Source organism: Notamacropus eugenii, chromosome X (assembly GCF_028372415.1).
Source record: "Notamacropus eugenii isolate mMacEug1 chromosome X, mMacEug1.pri_v2, whole genome shotgun sequence".
In the NCBI taxonomy this organism is placed as follows: Eukaryota; Metazoa; Chordata; class Mammalia; order Diprotodontia; family Macropodidae; genus Notamacropus; species Notamacropus eugenii.
This window is the reverse complement of record NC_092879.1, coordinates 24,469,367-24,482,080: the sequence shown is the minus strand read 5'-3', so window position 1 is coordinate 24,482,080 and position 12,714 is coordinate 24,469,367. Positions and strand designations below refer to the sequence as shown.

Here is a 12,714-nt window from a genome sequence, read left to right as displayed (position 1 = left end):
AACGCCCTGAATCCACCTTTAACTTTAGACAAGCTTGTGCTTTCTTCTTTAAAAAAAAAGAAACAAAACTTGAGTCTTTTGTTTTTATACCTTCATCTCTTAATGTCCCTCCCTCCTCATCTATCCAGAGAAGTATTCCTTGTAATAAAGAATAAAAAGGAATGAAGAAAAACCAATTTAGCAAAACCAAGGCATTAAATGAAGTCTGGCTAGCCTTCTCAGTGGGGGGAGGGGGGGTGGAGGGAGGGTGGAGGGAGGGAGGGAGGAAAGGAGAGAATTTTGAACTCAAAGTTTTTAAAACGAATGTTAATTTTTTTCATGAATTTGGGGAAAAATAAAACAAAAAATGGAGTCCAGCAGTAAATGTAACGTTTCACGCCCCTAGTCCAGGCATTTGCAAAGAAAGAAGAGCGCTTCATTTTCTCCCATCTTCTTCAGGTCCAAACTGGATTAAGATGATTTATTCCGAATTTAGTATCACTTTTTTTGTTTTCGCTTCCACCGCTGCGGTCCTCGGGTCTAGTGTTCTAACACCAGAGCGTACCTCATTTCTCCGGATTCTTTCCACTCTGGTATCAATCCACCGATCTGTCACCATCAGGATCGCAGTGGTGACAGTGGGGGGCAGTGGGAGAGGGGTGACAGAGGATGAGCAGCCAAGGCCCCTACGTATGGCTGTCTGTGAGGTGTGACTGCCACACTAAGGGGGGGCCTTTCATGACCGAGCCCCACCCTGCCCCACCCTGTCCCCTCTCCTCCCTAGAGAGTGTTCCCCGGGAGGGAGGGAGCCAGAGGGGGCCGGCTGCTCAAGGAGCCGGACTGACCTTGGCCTTCTAGGCCTCGTGGATGCCGGTTCCACTCCGCCTTCAATCCAGTGACGTCAACATTTCGAAGCCCAGGCGGAACAAAGCGTGTGAGTGTCAGTTTGTCCCTGATCCCTTCCCTAAAGGAGGGCCCTCCCCCACAGTGGCCATCGGCCCTTTCTGTTACAGACCCTGGTTTGGATCCTTTTCTCCCCCTTCCCCATCTCCACCCCCAGCCCAAAAGACAACTTTTCTACAGGAGTCAAACTGACCTTGGCCATTGGGCCCCCTTCAATCCAGACCCCTGGCACCCCGCTCTGCCTTCTCCTCATCGAAGTATCCTCCACAGGAGCCAGACCCACCTGTGGCGCTTGATCCTTGTGAGTAGGAGCCGGGAGACTAAGGCTGCCTTCTACCTCCCTCTACTGAGATCCGGCAAGACATCTCCTTTATGGACGTTGACAGCTGAATGTGTTCCCACTCCCCAAATTGGCTCAAGGTGAGACCCCGAGAGAAAACAAAACTTGGAAGAGAGTTGACTGTCATCGTGGAGGCCAAGACCAGCTGGAGGCTGACACCGTCGGGTTCTTCTGATGTCTTCTAGCAAATACGGAGACCGGTTCATTCCCATCCGAGAGGGAGCCAAATGGAGTCTGAGATTCCATAGACCAGACAACTCTGAGAAATGGTGGGGACAGAAAGAGAATACAAAAGGAAAGGCTGGAGGCAGCAGGGGTGAACTAGTGTACTCTGCCTTGCTGGAGAATGAGATGCTGGAAGGTTCAATCCAGAGAATCCAGGCCCAAACATCAGGCCCACAGGAAGAGAATCTCTTTACTTATGGGCATTGCACAAAACACCAGAAACCTGGCGGCACCAGTGAAGTACCTCAATTTCCCTTATCTTCCATCAGCACCAAAAGCCAGATATTACTAACTTCTACAGGAAAATTCTCCCCAAAAATCTCTAGTACTCCCTACAAAGTCCTTGAAGCCCCAGAACTAAGTGATGACTTTTATCTAAATCTCCTAGACTGGTCTTGCCTCAATGTAGTCACTGTGGGCCTAGGTCCTTATGTTTATCTGTGGAATGCCCGTACAGGCCAGGTGACCAGACTCTGTGACTTATCTGCAGAAGAAGATATTGTGACCTCTGTAAGCTGTTCTGAACGGGGGAAATTGGTAGGGGTTGGCACAGATAAAGGCTTCATACAGATCTGGGATGTGACTGTGGGGAAGAGAGTGTCCACAATGGAGGGTCACTTAGGCAGAGTTGGTGTACTGGCCTGGTATGCAGACCAGATTTCTTCTGGGAGCAGAGATGCAAAGATCCTCCAGAGAGATATTCGGGCAACATCACTACAATCTCAAAGGTGGCTGCAAGGTCACAGTCAGGAAGTGTGTGGGTTAAAGTGGTCCATAAATCACCAGCTTCTAGCCTCGGGTGGAAATGACAAGAAGCTTCTGATCTGGAGTCACTCCAGCAAAAGGCCTGTCCAGCAGTACACCACTCATAAGGCAGCTGTGAAAGCCATCGCATGGTCTCCTCACCAGCATGGTCTGTTAGCATCAGGTGGTGGGACAAATGACCGCTGCATCAGATTCTGGAATACGCTGACAGGCCAGTCTCTCCGTTACGTTGATACTGGTTCTCAAGTGTGCAACCTGGCCTGGTCTAAAAATGTTGATCAGCTGGTGAGCACCCATGGATATGCAGAAAACCAGATTGTCATCTGGAAACACCCCTCCCTGACAAAAGTAATCGAACTTCTGGGGCATTCCTGCCGAGCTTTGTACCTGGCAGTGTCTCCTAGTGGAGAAACAATAGTTACAGGGGCTGGAGATAATACTCTAAGATTTTGGAAGGTTTTCCCCAAAACCTGTGCTACAAAGAAATGTACATCTGTCCTTGATCTCTTCACTAGAATCCGGTAACTTCCCAACCCCACACATCAGGACCACCATCATGCATCAGAAAAGAACAAAACATTGACTTTTATCATCATGCATGGAACCTCAATGCAAGTAGGGAAGGAAGGGTGGGGTGGGCAGGCTGACTTGGAGAAATCTGTGAGATTCTTATTAAATTGTTCATTGTGAGCATTGTTGAGTGGTATTTGGGCAGGGGATGTGGTTGGGGGGAAGCAACTGGAACTTAGAAGCCCATTACTCACAAAAGGCAGAACCAAGCTGAGAGGTGCATGGCCATTTTATATACTGTTCAGGTCCAATGCAACTCAAGAACAGTTATCTCTTCTGCTCTATCACTTCTGGAAAGTCATATAAATGTACTTCCTCTTTTGTCATTGTTAGGGGGTGGGGCAAGGAATGGAAATGAAGAGCCTGCATGTAACCTAGAGTCAGAGCAGCTCCCTTCTCCAAATGGGGTACCCTGCCCTTGAGGCTGTAGGCCTTTGGAGCTGGAATTTTCTACACAAAGGAAGATGGGAGCTATAAAACAAGGACCTTTCCAGGGGCTTGTAGGTGGGATCCAGGGATTTCTAGTCCCTAATGGGTGACAAAACTAGGTGTTCCCATCCAGAAGGAGAGGAAAATTCTATTGTATGCTCTCTGGTGCCTGCAACTTAAATCAATCTAAAAGCATTTCTTAAATGATCATCATGTGCCAGGAACAATGCTAAGCACTGGGGATTCAAAGAAAGGCCATCTAGTCAGTCTGCCCTCAGGGAGCCCACAGTTTAAGGAGGGAGATAGCCATACTTCTGTACATAAGAGGTATAAACCTCAAAGATCAAAAACTGGGTGACCTTTCCTGAGGGACATAAATGCTCTCTCTCTGTGTCTCTCCTCTTCTCTGTCTCTCCTCCTCCCTTCTTACCCTTTTCTCTCCCTCTCTCTCTTCTCCCCCCCATCTCTGTCTCTCTCTCCTCCTCTGTCTCTCTCTTTCAGTCTCTCTCTCCTCCCCTCTCCCCCTTTCTCTCCCTCTTTTTCTCCCCCCTCTCTTTGTCTCTCCCTCTCTCTGTCTCTCTCTTTCATTCTCTCTCTGTCTCTTTCTCCTCCTTTGTCTCTCTCTTTCAGTCTCGCTCTGTCTCTCCTCTCCTCTCCCCCTGTTCTCTCCCTCTCTCTCTCCCTCTCTTTGTCTTTCCCTCTCCCTCTCTCTGTCTCTGCCTCTTTCCCCTTCTCTGTCTCTCCTCCCTTCTTCCCCCTTTCTCTCCCTTTCTCTTCCCCCTCTATCTCTCTCTGCCTCTGTTTCTTTCAGTCTCTGTCTCTCCTCCCCTCTCCTTCTCTTCTCTCCCCCCTCTCTGTCTCTGTCTCTATCTGTCTCTGTCTCTCTGTCTCTTCTCCCCCCTTCTCTCCTGTCTCTCTGTCTCTGTCTCTTTCTTCTCCTCTGTCTCTCTCTTTCAGTCTCTCTCTCTCCTCCCCTCTCTCCCTCTTCTCTCCTCCTCTGTCTGTCTCTGTCTTGCTCTCCTCCTCTGTCTCTCCTCCCCTCTCCTCCTTTCTCTCTCCCCTCTCTCCCCTCTCTCTGTCTCTGTCTCTCTCCTCCTTGGTCTTTCAGTCCCTCTCTGTCTCTTCTCCCCTCTCCCCCCCTTTCTCTCACTCTCTCTCCCCCCTCTCTGTCTCTCAGTCTCTGTCTGTCTTTCCTCCCCTCTCCCCCTCTTCTCTCCCCCCTCTCTGGCTGTGTTGCTATGTCTCTGGCTCTCTCTGTCTATGCTTCTCTCTATCTCTGTCGCATTCACACATACACACATACACACACACACACACACACACACACACACGCTGGCTCCCTTTTACTTTTGGGATCAAATAGGAAATCCTGGTTGATTTTTAAAACCCTCACGACCTGATCTCTTCCTGCATTTCCAGTCTTCTTGCACTCTTCTCTCCTCTGGGATCCAGTGACGTTGGCCTCCTGGTTGTTCCTCACACAAGACACTCCATCTCTGGTCTCTGTGCCTGGTATATTGGAAGTGCTTAATAAAGAGTTATTGACTGACTGACTTACTTGTGTGACTTTGAACAAGTCCAATCCACTTGGGCCTCAGTTTCCACCTCTGCAAAATAGAGTTGGATTAGATGACCCCTGAGGGCCCTGTCAGCTCTATGTCAATCCCATGTGTGTACATGTGAGTACAAGAAGTGAGCAGAAAAGAAGGTGGATCACAGGTGGACAATGTGAGTCTTATCTTTGGGAGGCACAAGAAATCAGAAGATGCAGAGACATGGTGGGTAGAGCCTCCAGAAAAAAAGCCTGAACAAGAATCAAAGAGAACAAGGAAATATATGGCATGAGTATCCAGACATCATGAATCCTGTAGGATGTCCCATTTCCCTTTTGGAAGCTAGTTCTAGAGGCAGGCTCTTACATACATCCACCTAGTCTACATGTCTAGCCCCTCTTTAGGGAGGCTGAAGTTCCCAGAATGCACGGCCACAGATGTTTTTGGAAAAACTCCAGAGGCTGTGTGTGTGCACGCACATGTGTATGTATGTGCATGAGTGCGTACATGCATGTGCGTAAGTGTGTGTGTGTGTGTGTGTGTGTGTGTGTGTGTATAGGAAGGTGACTGGTTTGTGGAGATCGCTGGGAGGGAAAAAATATAGAGTTGAGAGAAGTGCAAAATTTGAATGGTAGACAGATATTTGTTGGGAGAAGGGGACATGTGGGTCACTCCAGGAACTCTGACATGTGTCCCCAGTGCCTGCATTCATAGGAAGTATGGGAACTGAGGACCCCAGAGACACAATTAATATGGCATCATGGACTATATCCTATTGGATGGGAGAGTCTTTCACAAAAAGATGCTATCCTGAACCTCCTCTCTCCCCACCTCCACCCCCACCCCTGCTGCCTATGGTCAGAAAACTCTGATTCATGTTTCCATGTATGGGCTAACAGAGTTCTGGACTTGGAGTTAAGAAGCCCTGAATTTGAATCTTGCTTCACTTAATTGTGTGACCCTAGGCAATTCACTAACTTCTCTGAGTCTCAGTTTCCTTGTCTGTGGAAAGGGTACCTATCTCATAGGCTTGTGGTGAGGATCATATGAGAAAATATATATAAAAGGTTTTGCAAACCTCATTTAACTAGTATTAAATTAGTAATGCTTTCCCTCCCTCCCAGTGATTATTCTCACTAATGTAGTTACCAATATAACAAGAGTCTGGTATGTGGTACAGAGGGCCTCCCATAGGGTCTCTCCACATGGACAGTCTGAGGAGCTTGCTTCTGGTGGAGAGTTGTGAAAACATGGAATGGAGAGATGGTGGAGCATGTGTAGCTATCCTGTAATTGGGTTTAGTCTGCTAACTAGGTACTTAGAAGAAACCTTTTGATTGGCTGCTCAGGGTTTTCAAGTGGGCTAAGTCAGCCTTGACCTAGCCAGATGTGGGAAACTTGTGGCCCTCTAGGTCCTCAAGTGTAGCACTTGGACTGAATCCAAACTTCAAAGAACAAATCCCTTTAATAAAAGGATTTGTTCTATAAAACCTGGACTCAGTCAAAGGGCCATACCTGAGGACCTAGAAGGCCACATGTGGCCTTGAGGCTGCACATTCCTCACCCCTGACCTAGACCATATAACTATTTTCTCTTTGGCTGCCTTCTTGGTGGATCTTTTTGACTCCTTCACTCACAGTGTCAGGTGAGAGAAAATGCTCTAAGGTCGCGGTATCCCCTTTGAGGCCTTGTAAAACTGAGCCTTGGTCTCGGAGCTCTAAATTTGTTCTTTATCACTCTACTGGAAGGGGTTAGAACCTCTGGTCTTGTGAATTTCAAAAGGTCATGAGGGTACTCTGTTGTCCCAGCATTCCAGAGTCTTAGTTTTACAGCCAACTCAGGATCTAACTCTGTGATAATAATAATAAAAATGTTTATAATTACAACAAATAGCAACTATACTGTTTATTATAGTATAATAACAATTATGATATTATAATAACAATAATTAACATTTATATGGCACTTTAAGGCTTGCACAACACTTTACATATACTCATTCATTTGAACTTCACATTAAGCACCCTTTGAGGTAGGTGTCATTATTATCTCCAACTTACAGTTGTTGTTCCTCCACACTCAAAGAGGACCAGTGACATACCATGTTGAAGTCAAACTCCAGTATATTCAACTGTGGATGATCAAGAGAGATGGGCTGAACACATTCATAGTGCCGAAGCCATTGACCATATACCTCTGGTGGAAGGCAGTCCCTCTCTAGTTGAACTTCCAACTGAAGAAGGGATATTGAATACCATTCAACTCCTCACATGTGGTAAAGTACCTGATACTGATTCCATCTCAGCAGAGATTTACAAGGTGGGGATGGGGGGGTGGTTCCTCTGCTCATACAGAAGTTGTCTAGGAGATCAAGGATGCCTCCATTGTCCATCTCTATAAAGTAAAGTACATAATCACGGGGGAAAGGGGAGCTGTCTCTCTTGTAGTCACTGCTAGTAAAATACTTACCAGAGTGCTCCTTAATAGGTTGATCTCTCACCTAGAATATGGTCACCTACCTGAGAGCCGGTGTGGCCTCAGAAAGGATCGAGGAATGATCAATGTGGTGCTTGCTGCTGGACAACTCCAGGAGAAATTCCAGGAGCAGAACACAGATCTGTCCATACACAAGGTGCGTCAATATGACCATGGCCTTTGATACTGATAGTCATGAGGGCTTGTGGATGATCATGGAGAAATTTGGTTTCCTGGAGAAGTTCATCAGTATTACATGTCAGTTCCATGACAGCATGTTTGCATGGGTTCTAGAAAAAGGACAATGCTCTCGCATTTTCCCAGTCACCAATGGAGTGAAGCAGGGCTGTGTGCTTGCTTCTGTGTTTTTCGGTAAGATGTTTTCAGTGATATTATCTGATGCCTTCAATGAGGATGAAAATAGCATCAAGGACAGTCACCAAACTGATAGTAAACTATTTAACTTGAAGAGGCTACAAGCCCAGATCCAAGTGGAGGGAGTGTTGGTGCATGACTTTGTGTTCACAGATGATTGTGCACTCTATGCAGCCTCTGAGGCTGAGAGGCAACAGAGTATGGATCAATTCTCTGCTGCTTGTGCTAATTTTGGCCTAACACCACCAAGAAAACAGGTTCTCCACCAACCAGCACCACCACATACATACATGGAATTCTAGTTTTCAAGGAGTTATTTTCTTCCTTAAGATTTTGAACCTCTTTTTCCAGTTGGTTAACTTTATTTTCATAATTATCTTGGATTGCTTTTTCCTATCTTTTCCTCAATCTCCCTTATTTGACTTTTGAATTTCTTTTTTAGTTTTTCCAATAACTCTTTTTGGGCTTCTGACCATTTGATGTTACTCTTTGGGGTAAGACTGGCTTTTTTACTTCACTATCTTTCTCTGAATACGAACCCAAATCTTCTTTTACATCAAAATTGTTCTCTATGGTTGGGTTCTTTTTGCTTTGCTTGTTCATTTTTATTTTGTTTTATTTTATTTTAGCAGCTTATTATTATGATCATGTTTTAATCCTGAGTGATAATGTTGCCCTAAGTCTCAAGTCCTCCTTACTGTTGTTTTCTGAATTCTGGAGGGGAGGGGACTCAATCTCAGGGACTCCTTTTTTCCTCTCCTAAGCCACAGTTAGGGCCCCCAACCACACTGTCCCAAAAATGTTCTTGCTCTCTGTGGTACTTCATTTACTCCACTTATGATCACTCCTCCTCACCCATCGCCACAGTCTGGGATCACTTCTGGTCAGTATCACTAGGCTGGACTTCTAGAAACAGCAGGAGGTCCTTCGATTGTCCACTCAGAGGAAGGATATTGAAACAGTCTTAAAACTGCACAAAGAAATACAAAAGGAAGTTCCAAAGGAAGGACAGAAAAGCAGGAGAGCTTTGAAAATAACAGGCTGGATTAATTATATACTTAAAAAGCCTGGGCTGGATTAAAGAGATTTATGGTGTCATATGTAATTCTCTTTTTTTTTGGTTTTAACTGGTATAGGGAAATTCTCATTTTTTGTTGTTTTGTTAAATTCAGAAGTTAAAGAAATAAAATAAAGGGGACTAGAAAACAATGAGGGTAGAGTCCAAGGCCAGCTCTCAATTGTACCTCTCTAGACAGAATATGAGCCCAGAAGCAAGAACAACAGAAAAGATACAGGAGAGAAATTGGACTTCATGGGTTTTCCATGGTTCCTCTCCCCTATGGCACTTTATCCCATTTGTTACAAATGAGTCCTTAAAGTCTCATTGCATGGACCAATGATCCCTGTGTAAGAATTAGCAGGATGAGTTCTGTTTCCACAAAGGTTATCTGAACAAGGAATGCTGTCAACACAGTTTGTTAGGCTAACAGCTAATGGAGGTGGGACTGTAAGAGTTAGCAGGGTGAGTTCTGCTTCCATATTAGAAGATTGGGGCCATAAAAGGAAGATGTCTCATGGGGAGAGAGTTCTGCGGAACAACTTGGGAGTTCCCAGGGGTCAAAAGTAGGACAAAGCTTAAGGGCCATCTTCACCTCTTCTGCTTCATAAGGTTCATGCATATTAGCTTACACTCCGCTACAGAGGGCTTAGCACCATTTTGTGAACATTCGTCACCTGAGAAGGGAGGGGGAACATATTAAGGTAAACATGTAATAGGTGTTCCAGAAAGTCTGTAAACTATGCTGACTCTCACCAGAGTCAACTAGGAGGGATGGGCGGCTAGACATGGACGAAAGGCTTACTCTTGCTTCTGCAGGGTGTGGAGGATCTCATCCTGGGTCCCACACCTTCCCTGCAGGAAGTATTAAAGTTCCAATTGCTTCATTCATCCTGAGTCTAGTTTACCATGGGTCTATTTGGCATGAGAGGTTATTTCTCACACCTGGAAGACCTGAGGACCAGGTCACCTAGTGGCCACAGAAGCTTCCCTCCCCTCCTTGATTCTGCTGCTTAGAGAGGAAGTGTCATATAATGAAAATGACATTCTAATTCAATAAACATTAAATTAGAATGGACTATGTACAACACCCTAAGTTTGGCACTTGGCATACAGTGATGAAAAATTATGCTGTCTTTCCCTTCAGCTATGGTAAAGGACATTGGATTGGGGATCAGAGGACTTGGGCTAGGATATGAACTTTTGAAAACCTTTTTTTAGCTATTATTAAGCTTGTATGACCTTGGCTAAATCATACAACCACTGGGGCTCCTTTGTATCCGATGAACTACGAAAGTCTTGGAGGACTTTTTCCAGCTAGAGATCTATGATCAAATGAATGACCTTCAGCAGGTCAGGTCAGTCAACTGGGCCTCAGTTTCTTCCTCTGTCAAACAAGAAGGTGTTCAGAATAAATGAACTTTGAAGTCCCTTGTGGCTCCTGGCATGTGAGTGATAGAGAAAAGGACCAATGGGAGAGAGATGGGGTGGAAAAGTTTCAGTACTAGTGTTATCTACAAACAGAAAGCAGCCACAGGTCCTTTCCATTTCCCTGATTCACACAATGGATGGAGATGGACAGAAAGCTTCACTCCTTGGGCTACACCTGTGATGCCAGACCTGAATCCTTGCAGGGCACATCCACCTGACATGGCAAGACCTACTCTCCAAACATCCTGAGCAAACAGACATGACAGGGACCAAGAAGGCAAGCAATTGTCAGATGGGCAGACCTCCAGAAGGACAAAAGAGGCAAACCCAGCACTGGAAACAGCAAAGAAGCAGCAACAAAACACAGAGGAGACTCAGGCAGCTGCATGGGAGGAGGGGGATGGGCACTGTACTGGTCCTTTCATTGGTAGGGGCCGCTCACTGCCAGCTGAGGAAAACCTCCTCAAGAGCAAATCATTGTGAACAAGAACACGCAAAGGAATGAATGCATGCAACATGAACATATGGAACCCTGCACAAGGCAGGCACCCCAGGGGTAACCACCAGCACTGTCAGCTGCTCCAGATGTCCCCAGTTCTCCAAGGTGGCCTGTAACATGCCAGCTGACAGTCAGGATCCCAAGGCTTGGCTGGACTTGGGGTGGCCAAATGGATGACTGTCCCAAAGGCCAGAGAGTAAGGTAGAGAGATTCCTCTGAAAAAGACCTGGGTGGAGGGGGCGGGGGGGCTTGGCCAGCCCACTGGGAAGCTACAAAATGGCTGTAAGCTTGGCAGGAGGGGCCTCTGAGTCCCACAGCCACCATGGACCCCCCCCTAGTGTACCCCAGGGGGATTCAGAGTCAGAGGGTAAAGAGGAGGGACAGCAGGACAGCTCCCAGCTCCAGGCTGTCCCTGAGGCCTGCAAGGTTCTCCTCTTCCTCACCTCCAGCTCAGGCCTCCCTTCATGGGGAGCCATTCCCCATCCCCCTCAAGGCCAGCCTTTCCCTCTATAGCTTGGCTAGAGCACAAGATCTTTCCATGTTGTCTCCCCCACTGCACTGTGACCTCCCTGAGGACAGGGACTGCTTTTCCCTTCCCTTGTCTCCTGGGTGCTTAGCACAGAGCCTGACACACAGTAGGAGCTGAAGAAAGGCTTCCTGACTGACTGAGGGTCAGTTAGCATTGACTGAGGACTTAAATAAATGCTTAACAATGACATCAAAACAGTGACCAACCTATCAAGCATTGGAAAGGCCCCCTTGTCTCCTGTCATGGAGCAGGAAGGGGCAGGGCTGGGCACAGGCTTGGCTGAGCCCCAAGACTGAGCAGATGCAGCCACATGGGGAGGAGGCAGAGGGAAGGCCAGACCACAGAGCAAGGCAGCTATTTTTACACCCCCTCTTGTTCGGGCACTTGTTTCTGTTGCTAGGAGACAAGCAGCAGGTGCCCAGGATGGATCAAAGCCTGTGAGGGCAGGACCCTGCAGACTGATTCATCCCTGGAGCCAGGGAGAACTGGGGCCCCCAGTCCAGGCTCCAGCCCCTCCGAGGCTCCCCAGGCCCTTTAGGGGGCTCCCTGGGGCTGGGGAAAGGGGGTGAGCTTTATGTGGAGTCAGAGAGGAAGCAGCTGGAAGCCCAACTTGGCCTGGGAGTGGAGTGGCATGTGACAAGGCCCTTCCCTCTCTGGGCCTCATCTAGACAATGCCGCCTGGGGACAGCCAGGGGCTCTAGAAGGGTCTTTGGGGTCTAACTTTTGTGTCCTTCTCTGAGTCCTGAAACCCCTGAGGCCCCATGGTGAGGCTAAGGACTGAGCAGGTGAAGAGAGTGCAAGAGGACATAGCTGGGGGAGGAAAAGAAGAAAGGGAGTAAGGAAGAGAAGTAAAGACCTTGGTCTTGACCTCTGCTCCTCAGCCCCTGCCTGGAAGGGGCTTCTCCCCTACTCATCTGGGGGAATGCCTGCCTTCTCTCAAGATGTCCCTGAGGGGCCAGCTCCTCCAGGAAGCCCTCCTGGCTGCCCCTCTGCCTGAAGAGACCCTTCCCCCCTGGGCTGCCTCAGCATTTTCTATTTCACTCCTCTGATGGACTGATCCCATTCAAACCTGTATTCCAGTCCCTAACATAAAGGGTTTATCTGCTCCTGCCCCCTCCCCCCAAGAAGACTGGGAGCTCTGGGTGTTCTGAAAGTCTCTCATTTTCTTCCTCCCTAAATCCCCAGATTTGAATCCCCAGAAGCATTTGAGGAATGTTTGTTGAATTGAATTGACTGGTTGAAAATTGCCCTGAAAGGACTCCGTGAATTGAGGGGGGGTCGGCCAAGTCTCCCTCTCCAATAAACCAGCCTGAACGGGAGGCTCCCTCCAGAAATCTGGCTCCTGGGTTCAGGAATTAGAGCCCCCTCCCCAGCTGCTCCTCTGCTCTTCCTAAGCTGGACCAGCTGGGGCCAGTTCCTTCTTTTTTCATTTCCTCCTCCCTAACCCCTAATTCCTCAGAATCCCTTCCTCAAAAGACCCAGTCATTTTGCTCTGGATCACATGACCCCACATGGAAGCCTTGAAAATGAACTGAGATAGAGAAGTGACCAGGGACTGAACCTGCAATATCATTAAGACTGGAAT

General features: G+C 47.4%; 1 pseudogene; it reads left to right on the top strand.

Annotated features, from left to right (window-relative positions):
- The first annotated feature begins 958 nt into the window (after window positions 1-958).
- Window positions 959-2,840, top strand: LOC140515369 (fizzy-related protein homolog pseudogene; annotated as a pseudogene).
- Window positions 2,841-12,714: the final 9,874 nt, after the last annotated feature.